This window comes from Pongo abelii, chromosome 5, assembly GCF_028885655.2.
Source record: "Pongo abelii isolate AG06213 chromosome 5, NHGRI_mPonAbe1-v2.0_pri, whole genome shotgun sequence".
Taxonomy (NCBI): domain Eukaryota; kingdom Metazoa; phylum Chordata; class Mammalia; order Primates; family Hominidae; genus Pongo; species Pongo abelii.
This window is the reverse complement of record NC_071990.2, coordinates 155,490,061-155,517,737: the sequence shown is the minus strand read 5'-3', so window position 1 is coordinate 155,517,737 and position 27,677 is coordinate 155,490,061. Positions and strand designations below refer to the sequence as shown.

The window sequence follows — 27,677 nt, the reverse complement described above, 5'->3', positions numbered from 1 at the left end:
AGCAACTATTGTGTTAGTGTCAGCCACAGAAAGAAAAGGCTTCAGTAAAGGGTATTCCAATACCTCCAAAAATGTACTTGTATCTCCCAGTACAGAGGTGACAGTCATTGAAAGTTGGATGAATAAAGGAATTAATAAATACATGCCTTTGCTTTCTAGAAGCTCAGAGTGTCTAAAAGAAGCATGAATTAGACCTCATCAGATTATTGGATAGGTTGAACTAACTCTAGCAGATGATGGAAAAGGTTCACAGAAGACTGTAAGTCTTAAAGGATGAGTTTATCAGGTGGAGGAGTAAAGGACTTTTTCAGGCAGATGTAATGGGTGTATAGAATCATGGAGAAGGGACTTGGTGTGTTGGAGGGTTGATGTGGCAAGATTTAAGAGTTCATGATGGGAGAAGAGTTGGTGATGTGGTTGATCAGGTTAAGATAGAGAAGAGACTCGTTTGCATGTAATGCCAAGAATCAAATGAACACCATATAGGAGTTTTTAAAGGGAGGAGCATTCTTTGACGTTTTATGGCTCTCATTTATCAGGCTGCAACTCTGTACCCCTGAAGATTCTGCTTTTTCATTCGCATGCGTTATCTCATTCCTTTCCTCCATGACAATCTAGTGAAATCATTTTTTTCATTTTTTAATTTTTTTATTTTTTTTTGAGACGGAGTCTCGCTCTGTCACCCAGGCTGGAGTGCAGTGGCGCTATCTCCGCTCACTGCAAACTCCGCTTCCTGGGTTCATGCCATTCTCCTGCCTCGGCCTCCTGAGTAGCTGGGACTACAGGCACCCACCACCACGCCTGACCAATTTTTTGTATTTTTAGTAGAGATGGGGTTTCACCATGTTAGCCGGGTTGGTCTCGATCTCCTGACCTTGTGATCCGCCTGCCTCGGCCTCCCAAAGTGCTGGGATTGCAGGCATGAGCCACCGCACCTGGCCCATTTTTTAAAAATCTCTATTTAACTAAGGGGTAAAGATTGGAGAATATAACAACTTTCCAAATATCACATAACTAGTAAGAGTCAGTGGAGTGCAAATCACCACAAAGTGACATCTGTGTATGCAATTAGCTTTCATGAGTCTGTGGAGGCCTGGGATAGGCCAGTGGAGGCAGATATGTTATTGATTGAGCTGACATTTTCTTTCCCTGCATACTGCATTTATAGTGGTCATCACTGTGTCTGCACAGGCTTTTCTTTTCTGACAGTTTATAGTGTACATCTAATCCAAATCCCTCCATGCTGCCTTAGGCCACAGCTCAAATGGCTTTATCATTTTAAGCAACTAGGTACAATGCTGCTCTGCACAGAGACTAGGCATTTTCATCTACATTTTAATTTCATCTCCTGGTAGGTTCCTATGTGAACACCATCTTTTACTGGGTCCATTCACTATTCATTTATCAGTGTGATAAAGTATGCCTAGTGTTTTCCACCTAATCTTTATTTCTCTTACTTCTTAGTCACCCATAACAGCTCCAGCTATACATGAGAAGCGAAGAATGGTGATGGTTCACTGATTTTTAAATTAATGTGTCTTCACAATGGCAATCAAATTAGGAGAATTAGAAGATGAAGATTTTGTCTTGAGAATTCATTTGCATAGTTGGATTTGTGTGTGTTTGTGTGTTTGTGTGTGTGTGTAGTGGGTTATTTGAAGGGCTTTTATTGTTATAAAAATACAGTCAAATATAGTTAAGTCTCCCCTCCCCATTTTCAGAGAACAGTCTGCAGTATTGAAATATTTTACAACGCTTTTTCAAGATATGGCAGCAAAGAGTTTAATCAGGGTTATCTCCAGGTAAGAGTCAATAAATCATCAGACCTGAGCAGCTGCCAGATCTTGATTCCTCTTAGAACTGATCTATTAAACACAGTCAGGCCCAAAGCAGGACCTCTGAGGATAAAGGATTCTCAGATCTTTACCAACATGCTGTGTTCTAAAACTTCATTATATCCAAAGACATGTCACTTGCAATACTTGTACTTTGTAGCAAGGGCAACATGCCATTTATTTCAGCTCCATTAATCTGTCAGACCTGACAGCTTCTGGGCTGTAGTTAACCTTTGAAATTAATGATGGTGAACAAATGATAAGATAAGCATATTTCCAAGGTGTTTATCACATCTTCTTTAGAAGATAGTGTTTTCAAACAGTTCAAAATCTCTATTTATAAAAGGTATGTTGATTGGAGATTATTATAATTTCTTACTGTCACATTTTCCAAGATAATATTTGATAACACTGAACAAGGGGTTGAAAATCTGAGCTGTTTTGTATACTAGTTGTGTGACTTTGGATAAATCAATAAATATTTCTGAACATCTATTTCTCTTTCATTTTTAAGGGATACAATGATTTTTACCCACTACAACTGTGGTAAAGATTAAATGAAATCTTACTTGTGAAAACCTTAGAGAACTAAATAATACTAATTAAAGGTAAGATACAAATATATGACTTGAGACTCTTCTCAATCAAGAACTAATCGCTCCTGTGTTTTTGGTTTCAGAACTTTCTTACCATAACTAGATATTTCTCATTTTCATATTAGTGTTAACTTTGTGTATTTTCCTAAGTATTTCAATTTCATCAAGTTGCTTGAGGGCAGAGTCATTGTCTTATTTATTTTGATCTTTAAAAATTAATTCTCTTAGTAGACACTTGTGATGGTTAATATTGTGTCAACTTGATTGGATTGAAGGATGCAAAGTATTATTCCTGGGTGTGTCTGTGAGGGTGTTGTCAAAGGAGATTAACATTTGAGTCAGTGGACTGGGAGAGGCAGACCCACCCTCAATCTGAGTGGGTACCATCTAATCAGCTGCCAGCCTGGCTAGCATAAAATCAGGCAGAGGAACTTGGAAGGAGTAGACTGGTTGAGTCTTCTGGACTCCATCCAGCTAGAAGCTGGATGCTTCTAGCCCTCAACTATCAGACTCCAAGTTCTTCAGCTTTTGAACTCTTGGACTTACACCAGTGACTTGCCAGGGGCTCTCAGGCCTTTGGCCACAGACTGAAGGCTGCACTGTCAGTTTCCCTTGCTTTTGAGGTTTTGGGACCCAGACTGGCTTCCTGGCTCCTCAGCTTGCAGACGGCCTACTGTGGGACTTTACCTTGTGATCATGTGAGTCAATTATCCTAATAAACTTCCCTTTATATATACATCTATCCTATTAGTTCTGTCCCTTTAGAGAACCCTGACTAATACAGCACTGTTATAACAAAAGAGTGGGTTGTATTAGTCAGGATTTTTCAGAAAGACGCCACCAATAAGATAGATAAATAAATAGATAGATAGATAGATAGATAGATGAAAGGGGACTTATTAGGGGAATTGACTCACATGTTTATGAAGGCTAAAAAGTCCTATGACAGGTTATCTGCAGATAGCTCTTAGATTTGCCCCTTTGAGGGATTGGATAGGTCCTGTAAGTGTGTTTTATTGTTTTTTATTCTTTTCTCTTTTGTCTCCTCTGGCTGTTTTCAAATAGCCTGTCTTCACGCTCATGAATTCTTTCTTCTGCTTGGTCAATTCTGTTATTAAATGTCTCTGGTGCATTCTTTAGTATGCCAGTTACATTTTTCAGCTCTAGAATTTCTACTTGATTCTTTTTAATTATTTTAATCTCTTTGTTAAATTTATCTGATAGAATTCTGGATTCCTTCTCTGTGTTATCTTGAATTTCTTTGAGTTTCCTCAAAAGAGCTATTGAGAATTCTTTGTCTAAAAGGTCACATATCTCTGTTTGTCCAGAATTGGCTTCTGGTGCCTTATTTAGTTCATTTGGTGAGGTCAGGTTTTGCTGGATGGTGTTGATGCTGGTAGATGTTCTTTGTTGTCTGGGCATTTGAGAGTTTAGGTTTATTGTAGTCTTCACTGTCTGGGCTTATTTGTAGCTTTCTTTCTTGGGAAGGCTTTCCAGATATTTGAAAAGACTTAGGTGGTTGTGATTTAAGCTGTTTCTGCTTTAGGGGGCACCCCAAGCCCAGTAACACTGAGCTTCTTGCAGACTTGTGAAGGTACCACCTTGATGGTCTTGGCCATGATCTGGGATAATTGTCTGGTTTACCAGGCAGGGAGTCTTGTTGTCTTCCCTTACATTTTCCCAAACATACCGTCTTTGTTCTGAGCCACCTAAGGCTGAGGTGGAGTGACATAGCACCCCATGTGGCCACCATTATTATTTGTGCTCTGGTTCAGACCTGAAGCCAGCCCAATTCTTGATCTTGCCCAAGGCCTGCTGTAACCACTCCCTGGGCCCTGGAGCTCTACAGTTGGCAGGTGGTAAAGGCCAACCAGGCTTGTGTCTTTCTCTTTTGGGACGTGAGGTCCCCCAAATCCAAAGTGGGTCCAGAAGTGCCATCTGGGAGTTAGAGACTAGAGTCAGAAACCTCAGAAGTCTACCTGGTGTTCTATTGCATTGCAGGTGAGCTGGCACTCAAACCACAAGACACAGTCCTTCACACTCTTCCCTCCCCTTTTCAAAGGCAGAGGAGCTCCATCCCATAGCCACCAACAATCCTGGCCACAAGGAATACTGCCAAACTACCACTTATATTCCCTTAAGGCCCAAGGTCTTTTAAGTTAGCTTGTGGTAATGCTGCCTGGCCTGGGACTCACCCTTTAGGGCAGTGGGCTCCCCTCTGACCCAGGGCAGGTCCAAAAATGCCATCCAAGAGCCAAGTCCTGGAATGAGGGACCCTAAGAGCCCACTTGGTGCCCTATCCCCTTGTGCCAGCATTGGTACCTGAAACCAGCAAGTCTCTCACCAAAACCTTTAATGTAGTCCTTGGGTATCACTGCTGGTTATTCAAGGCCCAACAGCTCTTCTTCAGTTGGCAGGTGATGAAGGCTGGCAAGACTGGATCCTTTTCTTCAAGGCAGTGGGTTCCCTTTTGATCCCAGGTGTGTCTAGAAATGTCATCTTGGAGCTAGGTTCTGGAATGAGAGCTTCATGACTCTGAACAGTGCCCTCTCCTGCTGTGGCTAAGCTGGTATCCAAGATGCAAGACAAATTCCTCCCCACTCTTGACTCTCCTCTCCTCAAGTGGAAGGAAGGGATCTGTTTTGGAGCTGCAAGCTATGCAGCTTGAGGTCAGGGGAGTGGTGATGCCAGCACTCCCTTGGCTGTACCAACTGGCATCTCAGTATTTCCTGTGCTTCCTCTGTAGTCCACTGTCTCTGGGCCTAGTTCAGCCCTAGGACTTGCCTAAGAGTTGCAGTCTTTATGGCCTAGACTGCCTTTTAAGTTTATTCAGAGACCAAGAGCACTTTGACCCTCAGTGGCAAGGTTTGTGGGCACTCAGTTTTGGACTGCTGGGATAGACAATTTCCCTCTGGCTACTTCTGGTTTAAATGCTCTGTTTGTGGGTGGGCATCAGGTGAGTTTGGTCCAGGTTTTGGTTCTGCTCTAACAAGATAGCACTGATTTCAGTGCCTCACCATTGCTGTGTTCTCCTCCTCCAGCACCCAGAGAGGCTCTCTGCACCACACCCCAATGTAGCGGGTAGGAGAAGGGTTGCATTGGTGATTCAGGACTGTTTCATCTATCTCTTCAGTGCCTCTGTCATCAATATGAAGTTAAAACCAGGTGCTGTGAGTGCTCACCCAATTTTTCTTAGGAAGATGTTTTCTCTGTGTGGATAGTTGTTAATTTGGTGTCCTTTGGTGGGGACAATTGGTGGAGGCTTCTATTCCTCCATCTTGCTCCACCTCTTTCACTGTGCTTTATTTTTAAAGCACATCTCTTTTTAAAATTTCAAGCTCACTTTTCATCACTGTGAGCTCTGTCACCTCACAGTCAAAATGGTTCCCAAAAATACAGGTTGCATCTATTTGCAATTTGATACCTCATCAGTGTAGTCACACAATGTCTATCTTGTGATCAGCTGCTTCAACAATCTGTTGTCCTAGGTGCCTATTCTTGAAAGCAAAAGAAAGGAATGGAATCAAAACAGCAAAATTGGAACAGGGATATATGTGTATATATACACACACACATATCTGTATATATGACACACATACACATATATATATATATATATATATATCTGTATATATATATCCCTGATCCCTGTTCATATATATTTTAATGGCTGGGCATGTAGTAGGCAATAACAGTATGATCTCTCAAAAAATATCCCTAAATTTTTGGAAACTAAGTTACCCAATTTCAAATTATCTATAGTTGAAACAATAAATCAAATGGAAATTAGTAAATATTTTAAAGTGAATAAAAAAGAAAACTACAGCATATCAGAATATGTGGGATGCCACTAAAGAAATATTTAGTGGGAAATTTATAGCACTAAACACCTACTATTGTTTGGATGCTGTCCACTCCAAATCTTATGTTGAAATTTTATCCTCACTGTTGGAGATGCAGCCTAATGTGTTTGGATCATGGAGGCAGATCTCTCATGAATAGGTTAATGCTCTCCCTTGGGGGTGAGTGAGTTCTCACTCTGTTGCTTCCTATGACAACTGATTGTTGAAAAGAGCCTGGCACCTTCCTCTCCACCTTGCTTCCTCTCTCACCATGTGATCACTGCATGACTGGCTCCCCTTTGCATTCCATCATGAATGGAAGCAGCCCAAGGATCTCACAGATGTAGATGCCAGTGCCATGTTTCTTACACATCCTGAAGAACTGTGAGCTAAATAAACCTCTTTTCTGAATAGATTATCAAGTGCAGGTATTCTTTTCTAGCAAAACCAAATAGACTTAAGACAGCACCTATGTTAGAAAAGAAGAAAGATTGCAAATGAATGACCTCAGCTTCTACTTTAAGAACTGAAAAAGAACAAATTAATCCCAAGTTATGAGAAAGAAGAAAAATAGTAATGATTAAAGAAAAAGTAAAATACAAAAGAGAAAATCAATAAAATTTTGATCTTCTTTGAACAAATAAGGAAAATTAATAAAACTTTAGCCAGACTGATCATGTAAAAAAGAGAAGATATTATTTTTACCATTTCATATATATATATGAAAAAAAATCTCTACATTTTCTACAAATAGTAAAAGAATAGAGACCATGGGGTATGGTGAAATAATACTATGATAATAAGGATAGTAAGACAATACTACAGACAACTTTATGCCAGTAAATTTTACAATGTAGTAGGAAAATTTTGCTTAAATAATACAAACTAAAAAGGTTCACTTAAGAAAAATAGAGGTAACTCAAATAGCTCTATATTTATTATAAGCTTTGATTTTTTAGCTTAAAACATTACCACAAGGACAACTCCAAACCTGGATGACTTCCCTGGTGAATTTTACCAAATATTTGAGAAAGAAAGAATACCAGTTCTACCCAAAGTCCTTCAGAAAAATTGTAGAAAACGAAATGCTTTCCACACATTATTTGAGGCTAGGATTACCCTGATACCAAAGTTAGACAGATATCATAAGAAGGGAAAATTACAAATATCTCTCACAATTGTAGATACATTCTCTACAACATTTTGTAAAGTGAATCCAACAATATATTAAAAGATAATACATCATAACAAGTTGTTTTTTCCCCCAGAAATGCAAGATTTGTTTACCATTAGAAATCAATCAACGTGACTTAATATATTAACAGACTCTATTAGTCCCTTCTCTCATTGTTATAAAGAACTACATGAGATTGGGTAATTTATAAAGAAAAGAGGTTTAATTGGTTCACAGTTCTGCAGGCTGTACAGGAAGCATGGCTGGGGAGACCTCAGGAAACCTATAGTCGTGGTAGAAGGTAAAGAGGAAGCAGGTATGTTTTATATGGCCAGAGAAGGAGGAAGAGGGTGAAGAGGGAGGTGCTACACACTTCTGAACAACCAGATCTCATGAGAACTTACTATCACAAGAACAGCAAGGGGGTAAATCTGCCTCCATGACCCAATCACCTTCCACCAGGCCCCTCTTCAAACACTGTGGATTATAATTTGACATGAGATTTGGGCAGGGCCACAAATTCAAACCATATCACACATTAAATTAGAAAAAATATATTGTCATCTCAAGAGATTGAGATAAAGCATTAGGCAAACTTCACCATCTATTCTTGATAAGAACTTTCAGCCATCTTAAAAGATAATCAGACTGTTTTATTTCAATAAAAGGCATAAGTAAAAAACCTGCAGCTAACATTATTATTAATTGTGGAAGACAGAGTGCTTCCCAGTAAGATCAGAAACAAGGCAAAAATCTGCCATAACAACTTCTATTCAATGTTTTCTGCAGGTTATAATATGTTCAATAAGGCAAGAAAACATTTTTTAAAAAGTCTACATTGGAGAAAAAGTATAGTTGTCTTCATTTGCAAATGACATAATTATCTCCAGAGAAAATTGTATGGCATGTGCAAAAAACTGTTGGAATGAGTAAATGAGTTTAGTATGGTTGCAGGATATAAGATCAATTATACAAAATTGATTGTATTTTAGAATATTAGCACAAGCATTCAGGAATTGCCATTTAAAAAATACTGTTTGCAATACTGTCAAAAACTGTGTGTCAGGCATTGTGGTGTGTACCTGTAGCCCCAGCTACTTGGGAGGCTGAGGCAGGAGGACCACCTGAACCCAGGTTTGAGATTAGCTTGGGCAACATCGACGGACCCCCTTCTCAAAAACAAAACAAAAACAAACAGACAAAAAAAGAATTATGAAATACTTAGGACTAAATACAGTATGAGTTGTGTGAGACCTGTGTATGAAACTATAAAACATTACTGAGAGAAATGGAAGAAAACCTAACTAAACAGATATACCATGATTATGTATCTGAAAACTGTATTTATCAATTTCTTGACCTATACAACAACACGATTCCAAAAATATGTATAGTAGATTTTTTTGGTATAATCGACTCATATAAATTCAAAGAATATTGAATAGCCAAAATAATTCTCAAAAAGAATAAAGTTGGAGGGCTAACACTACCTGACTTCAAGGATTATTATAAAGCTACAGTCACCAAAACAGCATGGTACTTGCATCAAGATAAAGTAGATTAATGGAACAGAATAGTCAGCTTAGAAATAGACGTGTGTGTGTGTGTGTGTGTGTGTGTGTATGTATAGTCAATTGCTTTTCAACAAAGTTGCAAAGACAACTTTGCCTTTCCACAATTCAGTAGACTAGGGACAGTGTTTTCAAAAATTATTTTTAAACAACTGAATGTCCATGTGTGAAAAAAAAGTCCCCCCCAAACAAAAACAAACAAAAAATACTCAATCCATCTTTGCACCATATACAAAAATTAACTCAAAATTTAAGAAGGAAATTTATAGAACAAAAAAGAACTTTTTGCTTTGTAAATTTTTACTTTGTGAAATAGGATCCCTAACAGGTATTAGAGGTTGCCATTATTGCATTTTACTTATTCTCAGTCACACTTTTTCATTTTTAAAAACATCTTTGAAATCAGCGTGTGATTTAAAATTGATGGCAACTTACAGTTACCATCAATCAGGTGTTAGTCACAGCACAGTTGTCACTTCCTTCATATGTGCAAATTTGATCATAGTTATGATGTTTTATGTATAGCCTAGGTATTAGATGTATCTTAATATAACCAACATAACATTATTTTGACCATATCTAGTGTAGGAAATTTGAGTTTAGATTTGATTTTTGCCAACAATTGCAAATTATTCAGAGCTAACTTTTGTAAGGTTGGGCATCTATCTGGGGAACGTTTTATGTCAAAAGGTGATATAACTATAACGAGAGCACATTTCTTGTGTGATATATAAACTTACCTTAACAGTAATTCCAAAAGAACAATTCTAACATGTTTTATGCAGTATCAGACTAAATGTGAATCTGTGTTCAGAGCCTCACGAAGAGAGTAGTTTGAAAGACAGCATTCTTTGTGTACTAATATGCTGATATGTGTACAAAAACGTATTACTTTAGAATCTTTAAGAAGTAATTATAATAATTATTAATTTTATCCAACTAATATATAATGACTGACTACTCCAAAGGATCATACTAGTAACCATAAGGAGGCAATACTAATTAGTAATAGTATCAATCTTGGATGAGAACAATATATTTGAAGAATAGTTTTTAGTGGTTGAATATTAAGAGGTATATATTACCTCATTTAATTACTGTAACAACCCTGTAAAAATGCATTATTATCATAATTTTCTAAGTGAGTCTGTGGAGAGCTAGGTTAAATGACTTGCCTAGGGTCACTCAGCTAGAATTTGGCAAAGCTCGAAATACACATTGATGTGACTAGTGAAACTTCCTCTGATGTTGCCTTCACTTATGTCCTTAAGCAGCTTTCATTTATTAAGGGAACAAGTGATAAATGCCATGGAAAATGTGGAAACAAATGGCCACAGTTGTCAGAAAGGGATCACAACTAGGGGAAGGTAAGAGGAATTTTCAAAGAGTTAAAATTTTAGTTGAGTAAATAAGTAAAAATTCAGTAAGTGAAAAGAAGTTAAAAAAAAAGTTAAATATTGAATTATTTTAACAAGTAGATTTAGAAGCAGGAGACATTGTATTTGGAGGGAACTGTAGAAGGTGAGACATAGAGATAGTAAAACACAGGGCAGGTTGCAGACATCGTATATAACTAAGTGATTTTTTAGCCTAGGCCTATGCAAAGAAGCAGAGAAAATACACCTTAGACGTCAGGTTAGGAACAGTCTTGGAGGGACTTGATTACAAAGGTGAGGACTTCTTGTCTATTTTATTAGGTATATATGGAAGACAATGTGAGCCTTTTTGTGCAAAGAAAGGATGTGTTAACAGCTGAGTTTTATTTAAGAATATTAGGCTGGGTGTGGAGGCTCACGCCTGTAATCCTAGCACTTTGGGAGGCCAAGGCGGATGGATTGCCTGACCTCAGGAGTTCGAGACCAGCCTGGGCAACACGGTGTAACCCTGCCTCTACGAAAAATACAAAAAATTAGCCTGGCATGGCAGCATGCACCTGTAATCCCAGCTACTCAGGAGGCTGAGACAGGAGAATCGCTTGAACCCAGGAGGCAGAGGTTGCAGTGAGATGAGATCGCACCATTGCACTGCAGCCCAGGGGACAAGAGTGAGACTCTGTCTCAAAAAAAAAAAAAAAAAAAAGCTTAATATGGCAGTTGGGTATAGACTGGATGAAAGCATGGGAGCAATAAATCAAGAAGAAATATTAGACAGCTGAGCTATGATGACAGCTTTGAGGATAGGGCTAAAGGGATAATAAATCCAGAGAGAGAAAATAGAAACAGAAGGAGCATGAGAGAGAGAAGCTGATTTTTACTAGATGACATCTATTCTTTAAGGGATTGTGAAAGCTAAATTCTAATGAGAAATAACTGATTTTGCCCATACATGCAAAACAGTATCCTGTCAAAATTGAGAATAATCTACTATTTTAAGGAGTATGTAGCTTTTACAGAAAACAGTTATTAATACACCTTGATCAACTGATCAATGTCTTTCTCTGTTGCTCTCTCATTCCATATATATTATATATATAATATATAATATATGTTATCTTATATATAATATATAATATATGTTATATATATAATATATGTTATATATAATATAATATATATGTTATAATATATATTATATATAATATATGTTATATGTTATATATTATATATAATATATGTTATATGTTATATATTATATATAATATATGTTATGTTATATATAATATATTATATATATATCTCTCTCCACCCATCACCCAGCTGTCATCATCTATCATTTGCCTTTGGCTTATTCATTAAGGGCTGAACTTAGTGCTAGACAGATTTCATTTTCTCTGAAATTTCTAACATGGCCCTGAGCAAGATTTCTGTGCTAAACCTAAATTTCCTTATATGTAAAAACAGGATTATTAACGGTCCTTTCAAATAAGGTTATTACGATTAAGTGGAATAATGTATGTACAATTCTTAGCACAGTCTTTTGTAATAGTCAGCACTTAAAAAGTATGAACATGTACACATACACAGATTTACAAATGTGTAAATATATTTGTAGATTGGCTATCAATTATGTTGTTTATTTGGTTTGGGGTCTAGCACAGTACTTCCAATGACAGGTTATTGAAAATTTTATCCTATGGGAAGAGTTAATGTGTCATGCCTTGTCAATCCTTTTTCATTTCCTTTGATGGTTACTTCCAGCCTAAAGCCTCCCGAATTCCGTTGATCTTCCCTAGGAGTCTCATTCTGGCACCATCTATCCATTTTTCTTGGTACCAGGAAATTTATCCTTCCTATCCTTCTTGGTACCTTCCTAATTTATCCTTTTCATCAATGGAGTCAGGTTTTATTCTTTGGCTTGATTCTCTTAAAATGATAACTTCATGTATGTTTAAGTGGGTTATAATTGCTTAATGAATTACTTTTTTCAGATAAGTGATTTACAATTAACTGAAATTGTTAATGGTTTAAGCTGATGGTTCTCAATTTTGAATATACATCAGAATCATTTGAAGGGAATACAACACAATTTGTTGGGTCCTAATCCCGGAGTTTCTGATTCAGTAGGTCTCGAGTGGGATCTGAAAATATGCATTTCTAACAGATTCCCAGGTGATGTTGATGATGTTGGTGTCAAGACCAAGCATTGTGAACCACTGGTTTAAGCCAAAGAGATATTATGAGTTTAAATCATCACAACTAAGTTACTAAAGGAGACATTTAGTGGTAAGAGAAACATTCAGTATTGCTTCAAGAAAATAGGTGGAAATAACTTCACAGTCAAGTGACTTATACCATTAACAAAAAAACGTAATTTTGTATTGGAAGGTCTGGAATATTTTTTTCCCATAGTTAGTCCCTGTTTCTTTATTCCACAGAAATTTCTGTGTACATGTACAGCACTAACTTCTCAAAATCCACATGAACCAGCAATCTAGTGCCTAGTCTCAAATACATTTTATTTAGACTTACATTTCCCTTGTAAAGGTGTGAGAAATCTAAAGCTAATCCCTGTCCTTTGGGCCTCCTTGATGATCAGTGTGTTGCTGCTAGGATGGGAAGGAAGAAAACTGCCACCTCTATTGGAGTTGGTATCCCTACAAAGCAGGACTGCTTGCCAGACATCCCAAACCCTGGGGCTGGTTGTTTTTTTGAGTTCTTGGTGAATGCAGATGAAATGAAAGGAAAATTCTTGTTATAGGGTGACCTTAGTACTCTGAATGGTTCAAGTGTCTCTGTTTCTATTGAATTTTTCACATAATAACTTTAATTTTCTACTTTATTTGCATGCATATGCCTGGCCAGACTCCAACAGCTGAGTTCTTTCAGATAATCAGCAAGAGTATCTTGGAACAATTGGCAATTGCATGGAAATTCATGTTTTGAAAAGTGAGTAATTATATGCACAGGTATCTAACAATATGTGTACTGAAGTACTCATTTGAACCGATTATGAACAACTGCCCCAAATTGCCCTGAGTGTTTCTCTCCTGAACGCTCCACAGGTTGAGTTGAAGTGCAACACAAGCTTAGCTTCAAGGCCTCCTTTGGTTTACTGAAGCCTGCTGAAAATGGTTCCTCTGCGCTGTCACAGTGCACATACTCCTGTCTCCTCTTCCTGCACATTGAAGCTCCTTTGTTCTTCACAGCACACTTCAGTGTCTCACCTTGTCTCCTCCTGAAACATTTCTGTCTTTGTGAAATCTCATTTGAGTATTTCTTAGTATGACATGCTGTCTTGCTGCACATCCGTATTTTGGCACAATTTGTCATTCTAAAATAGGCTATTCTTAATTTTGCTTTAGCTTTTCTTCAGTGTTTTCATTTAATTTCCTATCAATTGTATTACCTATCAGAAAGTTGGTAGAGATGTTAAAAATAAATTATTTGAAACAGGTGTCTGTAAGATTTAGATGCACACACTCCCCTGGCCTTTTGCACTTTTTTATTCTTTACTTTTCCTTTTCTCTAAACCCAATCCGTTTATGTAGGCAGTGTTTCATTGCACCCGAGCCCCACCTAAGTCCCACCTGAGTCTCTTTTGTGCTGCTTTTCCTAGGTGTAATACACTAATTATGGAGATTATCAACAGAGATAGAAATACCAATTGTCTCCTTTTATTTTAATTCTGTAATTTTTTTAAGCATCAGGTCTCCTCTGCAAAGGCAATAGTTAGCCTTTGTAGAAATGGTCTAAAATCCCTTAAGGAAAACAAAGCTGGGGGACTTTCTGTTCTGCTGGAAATGTTAGAGCCATTCATGATCTAGAGTCAACAATGCCAATGGACAGGTGGTTTTGAAACATCTGGAATCTGATGAACTCTTTGCTCTTCTTTCCATGCCTTTTTTGGATTTGTATGAGTGTGAGTATATGCTGGCAGGTCACAGTGAGTTATAAAAATAAAGATATGATTAGCATAAGAGAAATATTGTGGAAATAAATGAAGTAAAAGCTCCTGAAATCCCAGGTTCAGTGTGCAACATTTTTGAAATGCTAAAGGTAAAATAAGACCACAACTTCCTAGGGTTTACACTAGGATTTTTTTTTCTAAATTTGTGTTTTCTTATTTTACTGTCTCTGATTTTTCATCTTTGTTTCCCCTAGTGGTCACTGAACAAATTTATTTGCAGGCATCACAAGCCCATCGGTGGGAGGTTTAATTTCTTTGTTTTTCATTTCCTGTGTCATATATTAAGTCTTCCAATTCTAAGGATGAAGCAAAGTGTCAAATAAGGCCTTGGTGACAGAAAATTTGAACATCTCTTGTTAGAACTAAATGAAGAAAATCTTCCAGGGATTTCAGGCGATTTCATAGAGGACAAGGATTATATAGCGGAGAAATAAAATTTTGATTGACCACCTGAAAAACAAATAAAGATATTGCAAACATTTCAAAATAAAAAAAAAGTAAACCTCTGATTGAGTTGTTTGGTTAGGGTGTAGGAGATTTGATGATCATGATGAGAGGGAAAAGGATTTTGGTGGAAAGCTTCCATGTTGAAGTGGAAAGAGTCAGCTACAGTAAGTGTTTATGCTTTACTCATATATGTAATGAGGATTCAGAATAATGCCTGGAATATGGCTGTGACTTAACACATGTTGCTTGAATGAATGCCTGTTAGATTAAGATAAGAGAGGGTGTTCACAGGACTGCATATTGCATTCTTCTGACCCTGAATATCCCTGTCATTACCACAGTCTTAACAATTTGGGCACTCTCTTGTTGGACTTTCTGGCTTAAAATCTGTTCTGATTCTATTTTGCTTTCTCCTTCTGAACAGATAGTGCTTCCTAGCATATTTTCTCATCCTGATTTCCTCAACCTTTAAAGGTGCCACAATACCTCAAGAAAATAAATCCAGGCTTCCTCCTGAACTTCAAACTATAGTTTGACTTATTTCCATCTATATGATCCATTGCTATGTTATTCTTCCAAAAAGCTCTATACTCCTAGTCTAGTAGATTTTCTATTGCCTTCTATACATTGCCATCTTTTTAACTTATTCCACTTGAAACAGTGCCTCATATATTTTTCTCCTTTTATCTAATCACTTCAAAGAACAGCTTAACTGCATTGTCTTATTAAAACCTTCCTAGTCATCCCAACTCGCCTTAGAAACATTTCTCAGAAGTCTAAACTCCTTTAGTACTCTTTGTGGTCACTTTTATACACATGTGTGTTCTACCTTCAAAAAACTTAACTACTTATGGAACACAATTCTCAAAACAGTTGACTGCTTTAGGAACTTGCAAAAGCTTTTCCATAGTAGATATACAAAAAAGGTTCATAATGATGGTAGATACTAAAATAATGGTGCCTTTTATTAAAAAAAAGTTAAAACTGGTTTGTTTTCTTTGTGAGCATTTTCAGTCAGTTTTAGTATGAAATTCACTTGAATTCATTGAATTACACTATGTTGACAACCAACCAAAATGTATCAGATGAGTTGACTTTGGAAATTCTCATACTGTAAATGCACCAGTTTCATTGTCCAGTGCATGCACGACAATACACCAAGACGCTTGCAGCAAAGAGGTTTAATCATAAGGCAGCCAAATGAGGAGATGGTAGGAAACCTTAAATCCACTTTTCCGAGGAGTTTGGGAATAGAGATTTTATGGGGTTTGGATAAGTAGAGAGGGCTGAGGTGTGGGAATCATTTATTGTTGGAAGAGTACAGGGTGAAATCATAGAGTGAGGAGATGAAGAAACTGGTTCATTTCCTCTGTGAGGGTATCTTGTTGGTATCAGCTATTCCACTGGAACTTAGGATCTGAAAAACATCTTAAGCAATCCTTCAACAAAAGCCTTATGATTATGACATCAGAGGTTCTATCTGTAGGAACAATGGGGATGCAAATGTTCAGTACCTAGTGTGTGTGACTTTTGGTGAGCAAGCAGCTACAAGGAAGTGGACTAAGGTGCAACCTAATTAATGCTTAACTATAACTATATTTCTGTCCAGAACCCAGCATGTAATTCTTATTGACTCTGTGGGGACAGTTTCAATATTGAAAGCTCACTAAATAGGTTCATTCAATTGATGAAAACTAATTTCACATTAAAATACTTATATTTACATTTTTTAGGTATATTAGGGCATACTCCAGTTTTATCTTCATTTACATAAAATGAGATGCGCCTTTACTGTAAATTGATATTTTCCCTAATGTATGCCGATAGTGGCCTGACTGATAGTTTAACTGAGTAGACAAAGGGCAATATTTTTGATTTATTGGAGACTAACAACTGTCAAAATATGAGTAATAAACTAGACTGGCAATCAGAAAGCAAGCATATTATGAAAGCATAGTGAGGTTTTACTTAATACCATGGAATATTTTATTTCCTGCTATAAGATAGTTATATCAGGACATGTTAATATGTATTTATCTATCTTGTTCTTATACCAAAAAAAAATTAAGGTGGTGACTGATAAAAACACAATGTGTGTATGAATAGAAAGTAAATGTAACTTGCATGGATTCTGGAGCCAGACTACATAGGCTGAAATCCCATTGCACTATGGCTTATTTGGAAAGTTACTTAACATCTCTGTAGCTCAGTTCACTCGTCTGAAAAATAGGGGAACTGAAGAGTATGTACTCATAAAATTCTCATGAGGACTAAAAAATAAATTAGTATTTGCAAAATGCTTAGAATAGTGCCTAGCACAACATATAACTTTTTGTTAAATAACATTATTGAAACTACCAGACAGAAGACTTATTTACGTATGGGACTTATTCACATAATGGGACAACAATTAAACTGAGTGGTGACTTTGCAATAGCAGCAAAAGTTGATAGAAGACAATTATTTAATACCTTGAAGTTCTGAAGGAAAATGTGGGTCAAACTAGAGTTCTATATATAGCTAAACTATAATTGAAAAATGAGGTCTGTGGTAAAATAAAGAATATGTTCTGGTTTTTATCCCAGTTTCTGAGAAAGAGCTTCAGAAACCCTTGGAATTTCTTGAGTGTTGGAGTATCTTTTATGACTTATTCATAAGTACCTCTTTCCAGCACACCTGAGTTTATACCAACCAGGTGATAAGTAGTGTGCCCTTTTATAGTTTCAAGGAAGGGGCAAGCACTCCAGAAAGACCTAGCATGTGATTAGAGGGTGGGAAATTTCAGCCTCACGCCACAGCAGAGAGGGTCTGGAGAAAATGATTTCATAAGACCAAGACCTCACACTCCGGATACACAAAGCTCGAAGAGCTTCCTGGTTGGTGAAAACATAGATGTGCTGGGAGGGAGAGCACCCTGACTCCATGGGGAGAGGTCATGGGAGCTCTCCATTTGGCAGTTCCTAATTCATATCCTTTATGATAAAACTGGAATTGTAAGTTTAGGGCAGTGAGTGCTAGAAGTCCTTTAAGATGATTAACAATTCTGAGAAGGTCATGAGACTCCTTGAATTTATAGCTGGTCAGAGGTGTGGAAACTCCCTAGGAGCTGCAACTGGCATCTGAGGTGGGACTTCCCTTAACCTCTAGGATCTGTGCTAACTCTGGATAGTTAGCATCAGAATTGGGTTAAATCGCAGGACATCCAGTTTATGTTAGAATTTGTGTCGAAACAAGGTCAAATAAACAGAACTTACAGACATAAAGAAAGCAGAAAACTTACCATCTGTGCAAGCTTATTTAAAAATTCCACCCAAAGAGGTATTATAGCAAGAGATAAACCCAAATTAAAAAAGGAGTTGTACGTAGAAGATAATATAAATCAAATACAAAGTGTGACTTTTTTTTTTTGGTAATTCTAGTTAACTCGATGAATAAAAGCAAAAATTTGTTTTGTGCTAACAAATAACATTAATTAAAATTTTAGATACTAGTAAATATGTAGGAATGCAGTTCTGAGTATGTTTAAGCCAGATAATAATGTCCCTGCTTTGATTAGGAAGAGGACAGAGATTTCAATTAATTTTAGATTTTACTTAAAAAAATAGATATTTATATCTCTACCCATAAATGAATCTATCTATATTAGAGTCATGAGGATAATCATGAAAGCCATAGAAACTAATTATATTACTTCCAAAATACAGAAGGAAAGGAGATTAAAGGATACTTTGAATCTTCAACTTAAAAATGACCAGGGAAAATCAAACAAAATGAAATGTATGCTAAATAAGAACACAAAATAGGGTTATATAAATTCGTGTACCTCAGTTATGTTAATAAATATAAACCGTTTAAACCCAATGATTCAAATATGGAAATCTTATGGCTTATTTTTAAAAAGTCAATCATGTTCTGCTTTCAAGAAAACAAAATCAGAAAAAAAGATTTTTTTCATGTAAAAAAAGATTTTACATGAAGTGTGAAAAAATACACAAAGCAAATAGTGACCGAAGATGAACTTGTATAGCCATATTAGTTTCAGATAAGATAATTTAATGCAAAATGTATTAATAAAAATAGCGAATATCACAGCTTAAAGTTCACAGAATCAATCTGCTGAAAACTTGCTTCAGGTACATTTGGTCACCTAGTGAGCCATTTAAACATTTTATGAAGGGATTTTGTTGCATTGTTATTTTCAATGCATGTTTTCTCTTTTCCATGCAAGAGGGCTGATGTTGTAACAGTAGATTATTATGCTACAGTGAATTTTTACCAGGTAAAGAAAGTTTTTTTGTGGTTTGAATCTTCTGAGAATATAAAAGAAAGACTGTCCTTGTCATCCACACTGCAACAAAACTTTGGCAGCTTGAACTGTGGGTTCATAATCTCATAATTGAGAAGGGCCCCTCCACACTCTTGAAATTATGCACCCATTGGAACCCTTAAGGTAAAACTAATCAGGGAAGTCTCTCCCCAGAGGAGAATGGCATCCTTGATGTGAACAGCTTTTCCCAAGTTCACAGATTAAGGCTTCTACTATCATGAAACTCTTATCTTTGAATATGGTTTCTTGCTTATGCCTCTATGAACAATAAAAATGGAAAAGGGGTCAGTTATGTGCTCTTACGGGGTATGCTTTTATTTGTGAAAGAGTTTGCAGCTGGCCTTATACATCAATAATCTTATATTTTGATAGATAAAAGATGAAGGCCCAATGTAGGTAAGGAACTTGAATGGTACATATGTTGTCTGATTATCACTCAAACAAAACACTAGTTCCCTCCTCTTAACCATATCATAGTTCCAAAAGGGTATCATTTGTTAGGTTCTTTATCCATGGTTTAAATTAAAAGAAACAATGATTAGAAATGTATTTCTCATGATAGGCTCTATAGCAAATTCTACTGTAAAGGACACAACTTTAAATTCTCTTGTGAAAGTTATTAGAATTGGCTGAACAGAGAAGTATTTGTGCCACTGCTGGCACTCACGGCCTATAGAAAAAACATTGGATATTACAGAAATTCAGTTGTAGCAGATTAATGAAGAAACTGCTTAGTTAAGTCATTCTTTGATCTTTTTGATTTTTAGGAGGTTTGTTTTATGGGGACCCTGGGTAAGGAGCATACTATGAACTCTTGATATTATCCTCCCAATAGTCATAATAGTAGTATCCCAAGTGTGCTGGATTCTCTCAAAGGTTGTAAGTGCTTGCATCCAGCCATCTCTAGAATGTCATATGGTCTCTTTTCAACTAGAATGACAGGAACTGAAAGAAATGTACAACCATGCAGACACTGTAACCTATAAATGATGTGCTGAGACCAGAAACCCAAAATGATGGTAACTGAGAGTGGCACTACGGCCCTAAATTTGGTCATACTCTCACCTAAGTGAGAATCTAACCATAAAGGGGGAATTTTTTTAAACGAAATTCTGGGAGGCCATTGTTTTGGACTGAGCTCATACCCTAGGCCCCAACAAACCAAACCAAAATGGAGTCACTCGTGGTAAGTTTAAGGAAACACATAGTTTCTAGAACACACCACAAACCAGGTTTTGCTTTTCTCCTGCAAATCTCTATAAAAAATATTCTTAACAGCATAGTTATTCACCCCCTGAAGTTCCCATTAAGTCTTTTTTGTTTGTTTGTTTGTTTGTTTTTTGAGACAGAGTCTCACTCTGTTGCCAGGCTGCAGTGCAGTGACACGATCTTCATTCATTGCAACCTCCACCTCCCGGGTTCAACCGATTCTCCTACCTCAGCCTCCTGAGTAACTGGGATTACAGGCACATGCCACCCAGCTAATTTTTGTATTTTTTTTTTTTTTTTTTTAGTAGAGATGGCGTTTCACCATGTTGGCCAGGATGGTCTCAATCTCTTGACCTCATGATCTGCCCTCCTTGGCCTCCCAAAGTGCTGGGATTACAGGCGTGAGCCACCGCTCCTGGCCTAAATCTTTTAATTAAATTCATTTTCTGTCACTTAGAGACCATTAAATTTCAGATGATCAAGCAACAAAGGTTTCAGCCAGTTTCAGGTGAAAGCACCACCCCTGCTCATCAAGAAAGCACCACCCAGGCCACCACCCCTGGCTCTGCCTCCACTAGACAGAGCAGGGAAAGAGTTCTGTTCCATGATCCCCAATAGGTAGAGACTATGCCCCATGCCAGCATGGAGCAGTTACAGAAGAAAGATCATCGGTTCTTCTGCCTCCCATAACGATTTATGGGGATCACATTTCTCACAGGAGCTGAGGCAGGAAAATAGGGTCTGGAGGCAGGGAACATAAGGTCAATTCACATCTCAGCAATGACAGGAAATATCCTCTCCAAAGGGTGTAGGCCAAGTAAATGACTTCATAGCTTTACTTCATCCTCTTCATTCACACAGGGCATACCCAAGTAACCAAAGGAATCCTCTAGAGGATAAACTCTCGAAAATTTTATAACAGGGCCCTCGAGCCCCTATGCTTGGGCCTGCTCCCACCCTCTGGAGTGTACTTTTATTTTCAATAAATCCCTTCATTCCTTCCTTGCTTTGTTTGTGCGTTTTGTCCAATTCTTTGTTCAAGACACCAAAAACCTAGACACTCTCCACTGGTAACAATCTGATGAAACAAGGATAAAGAACTAAGTACTGTTATGTCATCTACAGAAATGGAACACTCTTTCCCTTTGTGCCTAGATGGGGTACTATTAAACTCTTTTTCTGCCAATATCCTGCACAAATAGTGTGGGATAAGGCAGAAGGCTTTTTGGTATAGCCTTACTCTTGAGAGGAGGTCCATCCACCATGAAGTTCTTTGTAATTGTTAACTCTCTACCTAGTGAGCTTTGACTAAAGCTATTGCATTTGTAAATAAGACAAATATATATTGCTTACCATTCCTATTTGTTTGCTAACCAACAGAGTCATGTAAGATAGCTGAGTAGAAGATGGTGCCAGTGTTTGAAGGGTTCACACCTTGTGAGTACCCTCCCCTTTTACCTGACATTACTTAGCTTAGGAAATTCCATAAAATCAGGAAACCTTCTTGGAGACACCACTGGACAACTGTACATCTGCTGGGAGAACAGCTCCCAATGGTCCATCCTGAGCTCTTCATTTATTTCCGATGCAAGTTCATGTCTTTGACTACACCTTCTTTAAAGTCATTAGGATAAACTTAAACACTCCTGAACAATGCAAGCGTATCGTTGTTGATACTGTGTTATTTAAAGGTTAAGATAATCTTTTACATATATGTTATCTCATTTAATAGTTATGTTTATTTGGGGTATTATTAAACCCACTTCATAGGTGGGGAAGGCAGTAAAGAAGGGTAAAATTGTGTTTTCCATATCACACAACTCATTAGCAGTGCTGCCAGGATCAAAACCCAGGTCCATCTGATTTCAAGCTCAGAGTGTCACATCCTCTGTAGAAAATGATAAATATAGGACAAGAGATGGACAAGATCATCAATTCTAGGAGGCCTTCCAGAGTGTCACATCCTCTGTGAAAAATGATAAATATAGGACAAGAGATGGACAAGATCATCAATTCTAGGAGGCCTTCCATGACTTTCTAAATATGATAAGCCAGTGCTTGAGCCCTTCCCATGGCAAAGAGCTATTTCACATGGGAGTTCATTTATTTGTTGGACTCCTCTAATAATTTAGAAGTTCCACTTTATACTACCTTCAAATCTTCCTCCTTATAACTTCTAACTTATCGGCATTGTTTTTCCCAATAGAAAATTTCATCTTGCTTTCCCTGAACATTATAATTTAGTTTTGAACCTGTGTGGGGCTTTATATAAAACCCTATTAAATAATAGTTACAGCACTTTAGAATGACATACTTTGACATTGAGAAATGAATTTCATATTAAAGTCTGTATTTTGTTTTATTAAAAATTTAAATAGCAATCTCATCTGAATGTCCTTTAAAATAAAAATTAAAATGTAGCTTATAATAAAATTAGACTTTTCTCTTTTCAGGCTGTGAAAGTCATTAAAACCATATCCTACTTCCTTACATTATTGTAAGAGTGACTTTCGACACAGGAAATTAAAGTATAATTAGCAATGTGCATTTTGGCATTACTTTTGAACATATTATTTTATTTCTCCTACATATTGTAAATTTCAAATGCCCAGGTAAAACTTTGCATTTTATTTCTAGAAACTGACTGAATAACAACACAAGATAAACCAAAATAGTACTAGTGGTTCAGATTTTTAAGATGCCCAGTATTTGTTACATTAGATGTTTCTTTTTCTCTTTTCTCTTTTCATTTTTTTTTTTTTGGAGACAGAGTCTTGCCGTGTTGTCTAAGCTGGAATGCAGTGGTGCGATTTCTGCTCACTACAACCTCCACCTCCCCAGAGTAAGCAATCCTCTCACCTAAGCCTCCTGAGTAGCTGGGACCACAGGTGTGTGCCACCACACTCAGCTAATTTTTGTGTATTTTGTAGATCAGGGTTTCTCCATGTTGCCCAGACTGGTCTCCAACTCCTGGATTAAAGTGATCTGCCCATCTCGGCCTTCCAAAGTGCTGGGGTTACACAGAAGTGAGCCGCTGCATCCAGCCTATATTATGTATATATATTTTAATAAAAGAAGTCTACAGCTGAGACGACATGCATAATTTGGGGGTAAAATGGTATTAGATGTGATGGAATTAAACCTAACCTGCTTGCCTTCCTTTCTCCCCTTCCCTCCCCTTCCTTCCCTTCCATCTCCTTCTCCTTTCACTTTTTTTCTCTTTCTGCTCCGTTTTCTTTTGCATAGCTTTATAGCTTAATCTGAGAACCCAGATCATCTTTTTCACTCCATGTCTTTTTCAGTGTGTGTGAATTAAGCAGAATATAAACATCCCCCTAAATTGAACAAGTACTTATTTGGAGATCATTGAAAAATCCTGAATTTGATGATTTAGTCAGTTTTTCTGGTCACCCTCAATTATCACTTATCCGTAGAGTAGCAATTTGTTAAGTAAATGCAGTCAGATTTTGGCAGTTGCCAGACCTCTGTTTTTTCTCAAATTGACCTCTGGATGAAGTCAGATGAAGTATAAATTGAAGACTCCTCAATATTTTAGAAATTGCTCTTCTCTGCAGATTTGCATTAGAGACCATGCCATTTATAGAAAAGGATAAATTGATCATTTTATGCATTCATTTTTTGTCATTTGTACTCTGTAATATTGGTAAAACTTAGTTGTCAACCGTATTAGTACAGAATTGGAAATAAATCTTTTTCCTAAGGTTAACTTAGCTGTTAGCTTTATGTATATATATACACACACACACATATATATACAATATATATGTGTAAAATACATATACACACATAACGTAGGCCCTGTGAATAACTTCATAAGCACATTTTTACATTTTTGACTGAGAATATACACTTCAAGTACTTATAAAGCATGATTTTTGTCAAATAGCCCATTTGCTAAACCTTTACAGGCACTATTTGCACACGGCAAGGCATTCTGAGACTGGATCGCAAACTCCAGTTTTGCAATTACTTGGTATGTAACCTTGGCCAAGTCCCTTATGCTCTTTGTGCCTTTGCGTGTTCCTCTGTAAAATTAGGCTAATAATACCTATTCTACTTAAATCACAAGAGTATTAAATGGATACAGTCAGATGACAAAGTATAATTTAAGTTGAAAAAACTAAGAAAATTTTAAAAATCATTATCTTTATTATATCACATTGAACTCAGTTGAGTTCCTGCAATTTTGTTAGGCTGCTATCATGTGGCAGGCATGTGATTTAAGCCATGTGTGTTAGGACCACATAAACGTAATGAATGCCTACAAGAAACTGGGAACAGTACTTGCAGCTATGGGGCACAGCTTAAATCAGACATGGCTTCTGGGCACATTATAATCTACTAGAGAGATAGACATAAGCTTGTAAAATGTGTTACGATGAAGGCTTAAAAAGTGCAGTGGAGAACAAGGAAGGAAATGTTTAATTATTTCCAGTGAGATGTGAGAGGATGTTGTGAAGAAAACAGGGTTTGTACTTAAAAAGTAGGTATAGCTGACAACTGATATTTATAAATAGAAAGGAAAGAAGACTTAGGTTGTTCTTCTGTTAATATTTAAAAATTCACATAGAAACTAAAAGTTAATTAAATATTAATGATGATATTTAAGAGCAAATTTAATAGAAAATTGCCAAAAACATAATTACGTTTCTTCCCCAATATTCAAATGTGTTTTTCTTTGTCAACTCTTCTAGAAGGTCAGATTAGTCAGGAGTTCTGTCTTGAGCACTTCCTCAGGGCTCTTAATTGTCAAAATGTCCCAAAGGGGATAACTCTGTCTTTGCTACATGTTGGCAAGACAAGCCACCTTAGCTTGTGAGATTTCCAACCTTTCTGCAATTAGAACTCCTGCTTCTTCTACACTTGAAAGAGGCAGACAAGTCCAAGAGCAGCAAAATTCAATAAAATTATGTGACGAGTAGTTGCAAGTTTCCAATCAATGGCTCTGATTTTTCCCCCAAAGAGAAAGAGGTGTTTTTCTGACACTGATGTTAGGGGTTATTTATTTATTACAAATTCAGGGGGTACATGTGTAGCTTTGTTACACGGGTATGTTGCATAATGCTGGGGTTTGGACTTCTAGTGAACCTATCACTCAAATAGTGAAGACAGTATTCGATAGGTAGTTTTTCACTCCTTATCTGCTTGTCTCCCTCCCCTCCTTTGGAGTTCCCAGAGTCTATTATTTCCATCTTTTCTTTAGCATAGCCAATGGAAACATTGGCTTTGAATAGCTGTCTCACTTTAGTCACCCTTTTAGTAGTGTTTGCAGCAATGTTTTCCATTATAAACAAAATTAGTGAGAATTATGTCTTTCAATATCAAACCACATTGGCTCAAATTTAATCCTTTAGGGATGTATGTATTTTTAAATGTTAAATTTAGTATGAATACATTTCGGGAAATCTGGGAATGGCAAAAATAAATTATCCCAGTCCCATTCCAAATACTGTTGGTATTTGTTATCCATCTTTTTCCCTTTTTTCCAATATGACTGATTATATATTGGCCTGCCTGCCACTGTATCTATTCTTTACAATCTCTCAATAGCATCACAGTTATATCTTTTGTTCTGTTTATATAATTATCAAGGTATCCAGCTTGGATTTTTATAAAGTCTTAATAATTATGGGTTGCTATAGCTATATCTTTTTAAAGAGTGAATATACTATATAATTTTTAATGCAATGCCATACTGTTAGATTTTTAGGCTGATCCTAGAATTTTTTGTAAAATCATAAGCATACTTATGTGAAAGTATTTATACATGGAACTTTGATGAAATATTTGGGTAAAAGGGTATGGACAGTTCCACAGTTCTGGATTACACAGATACAACATCAAAAAATTTTGACATTCTCAGTTTCTCTGTTACAATCCTTGGTTTCCTTGTTAAGTGATTAGCAAAATGCTCATCAGTTATGTATGGTAAATTACTTACTTTCCAGCTCCTGAATTTGGAAGGTTATATAACCTGGAAAACCTCGGTTTCCTCACATGAAAACTTAGAATAATACTACCTTCTAGAAAAGTACTGATATTTAAAAAATAGTATGTGTAGTAAATCTTCTAGAACATTGCCTATTTAATGAGCACTCAATTGATAGATGTTAGCATTAATTTGTTTCAGTTTGCTTTTTGTAATGATAAGAGTGATGCTAAATTTCTTCTGAAACATTTGGAGGTCATTTGGATTTTTTATTGTCCTATGCACATTCAAGTCTATTTTCTCATGGATAAGAGACAGTGCTAGAAGTAGGCAACAGCACCAGATGCAGTCCCTGGGGTGTCCTGAGTAAAAGTCTTCCTACCTAGGATGTATTGGCTTAGTCTCTGGTTTTAGTAATTCCATTGATGGACCATGGCTCTTTCAGTGATTGGTTTGGCCTTTCAAAACTGATGGTAACACTATTATTATTCAACTATTTAATACTACCATTTTAATAAGGGAAGCATTTCATATTCTCCACTTTGATAACTTGTCTGCAACTGTACAGCCACCTTTTGAGACTACTTAAGATCTACTTAGAATGAGAAAAAAATGTCCTTTTTGTGGCCAGCCTCAGATACAGAGGTTCAATCCTAGGGCTCATGACCATCTCTCATTTTCTTACAAAGTGCTGGTTTGCCCTGCTTCCTCTTCTTTGTGTTTGGTATCTGTGAGAGCTTCCTGGCAGGAGAGAATTTCTGGTCTGATGGTTAATTTTGTGTGTCAACTTGGCTGGGCCACAGTGTCTAGATATGTGGTCAAATGTTATGGATGTTTCTGCAAGGGTGTTTTTTGGATGAGATTAATGTTTAAATTGGTGGACTTTGAGCAAAGTAGATTGTTCTCCACAATATGAGTGGGCCTCATCGAGTCAGTTGAAGGTCTGAAAAGAACAAGACTGGCCTCCCTGAAACAAAAGGGAATTCTTCCAGCAGATGGCAGACTTTAGACTTGAACTGCTACATCGACTCTTACATGGGTCTCCAGCCTGCCAGCCCACCCTGCAGATTTTGAACCTGCCAGTCTCCATAATTACATGAACCAGTTCCTTGTAATAAATCTTTCTCTACACAACACATGTCCTATGAATTCTGTTTCTTTGAAGAACCCTGACTCATACAATCACTAATGGAGGGAACATGTCTCATGATTGAGTGCCTTGTCCAGAAACTCTTGGAAACACCCCAAAAGCTCTCTTTTTGGCTGCCTGTTCTATTTGTTTGATAGCTCTGCTGCTGAAACTTGGGGAGGAGGACAGTGGAGAGACAAATGAAAAAATAAACTTTTGCTCCTTGATAATTGAATCATGGGGGCGGGTCT

The 27,677-nt window shown here is 37.0% G+C and overlaps 1 long non-coding RNA gene across 1 annotated transcript; it reads left to right on the top strand.

The window, feature by feature from the left end:
• The first annotated feature begins 16,293 nt into the window (after positions 1 to 16,293).
• Positions 16,294 to 23,501, top strand: LOC129059799 (uncharacterized). The gene is made up of 4 exons (XR_008525888.2): positions 16,294 to 16,376; positions 21,728 to 21,784; positions 23,118 to 23,189; positions 23,278 to 23,501. It is a non-coding gene; the product is annotated as an uncharacterized LOC129059799 (long non-coding RNA).
• Positions 23,502 to 27,677: the final 4,176 nt, after the last annotated feature.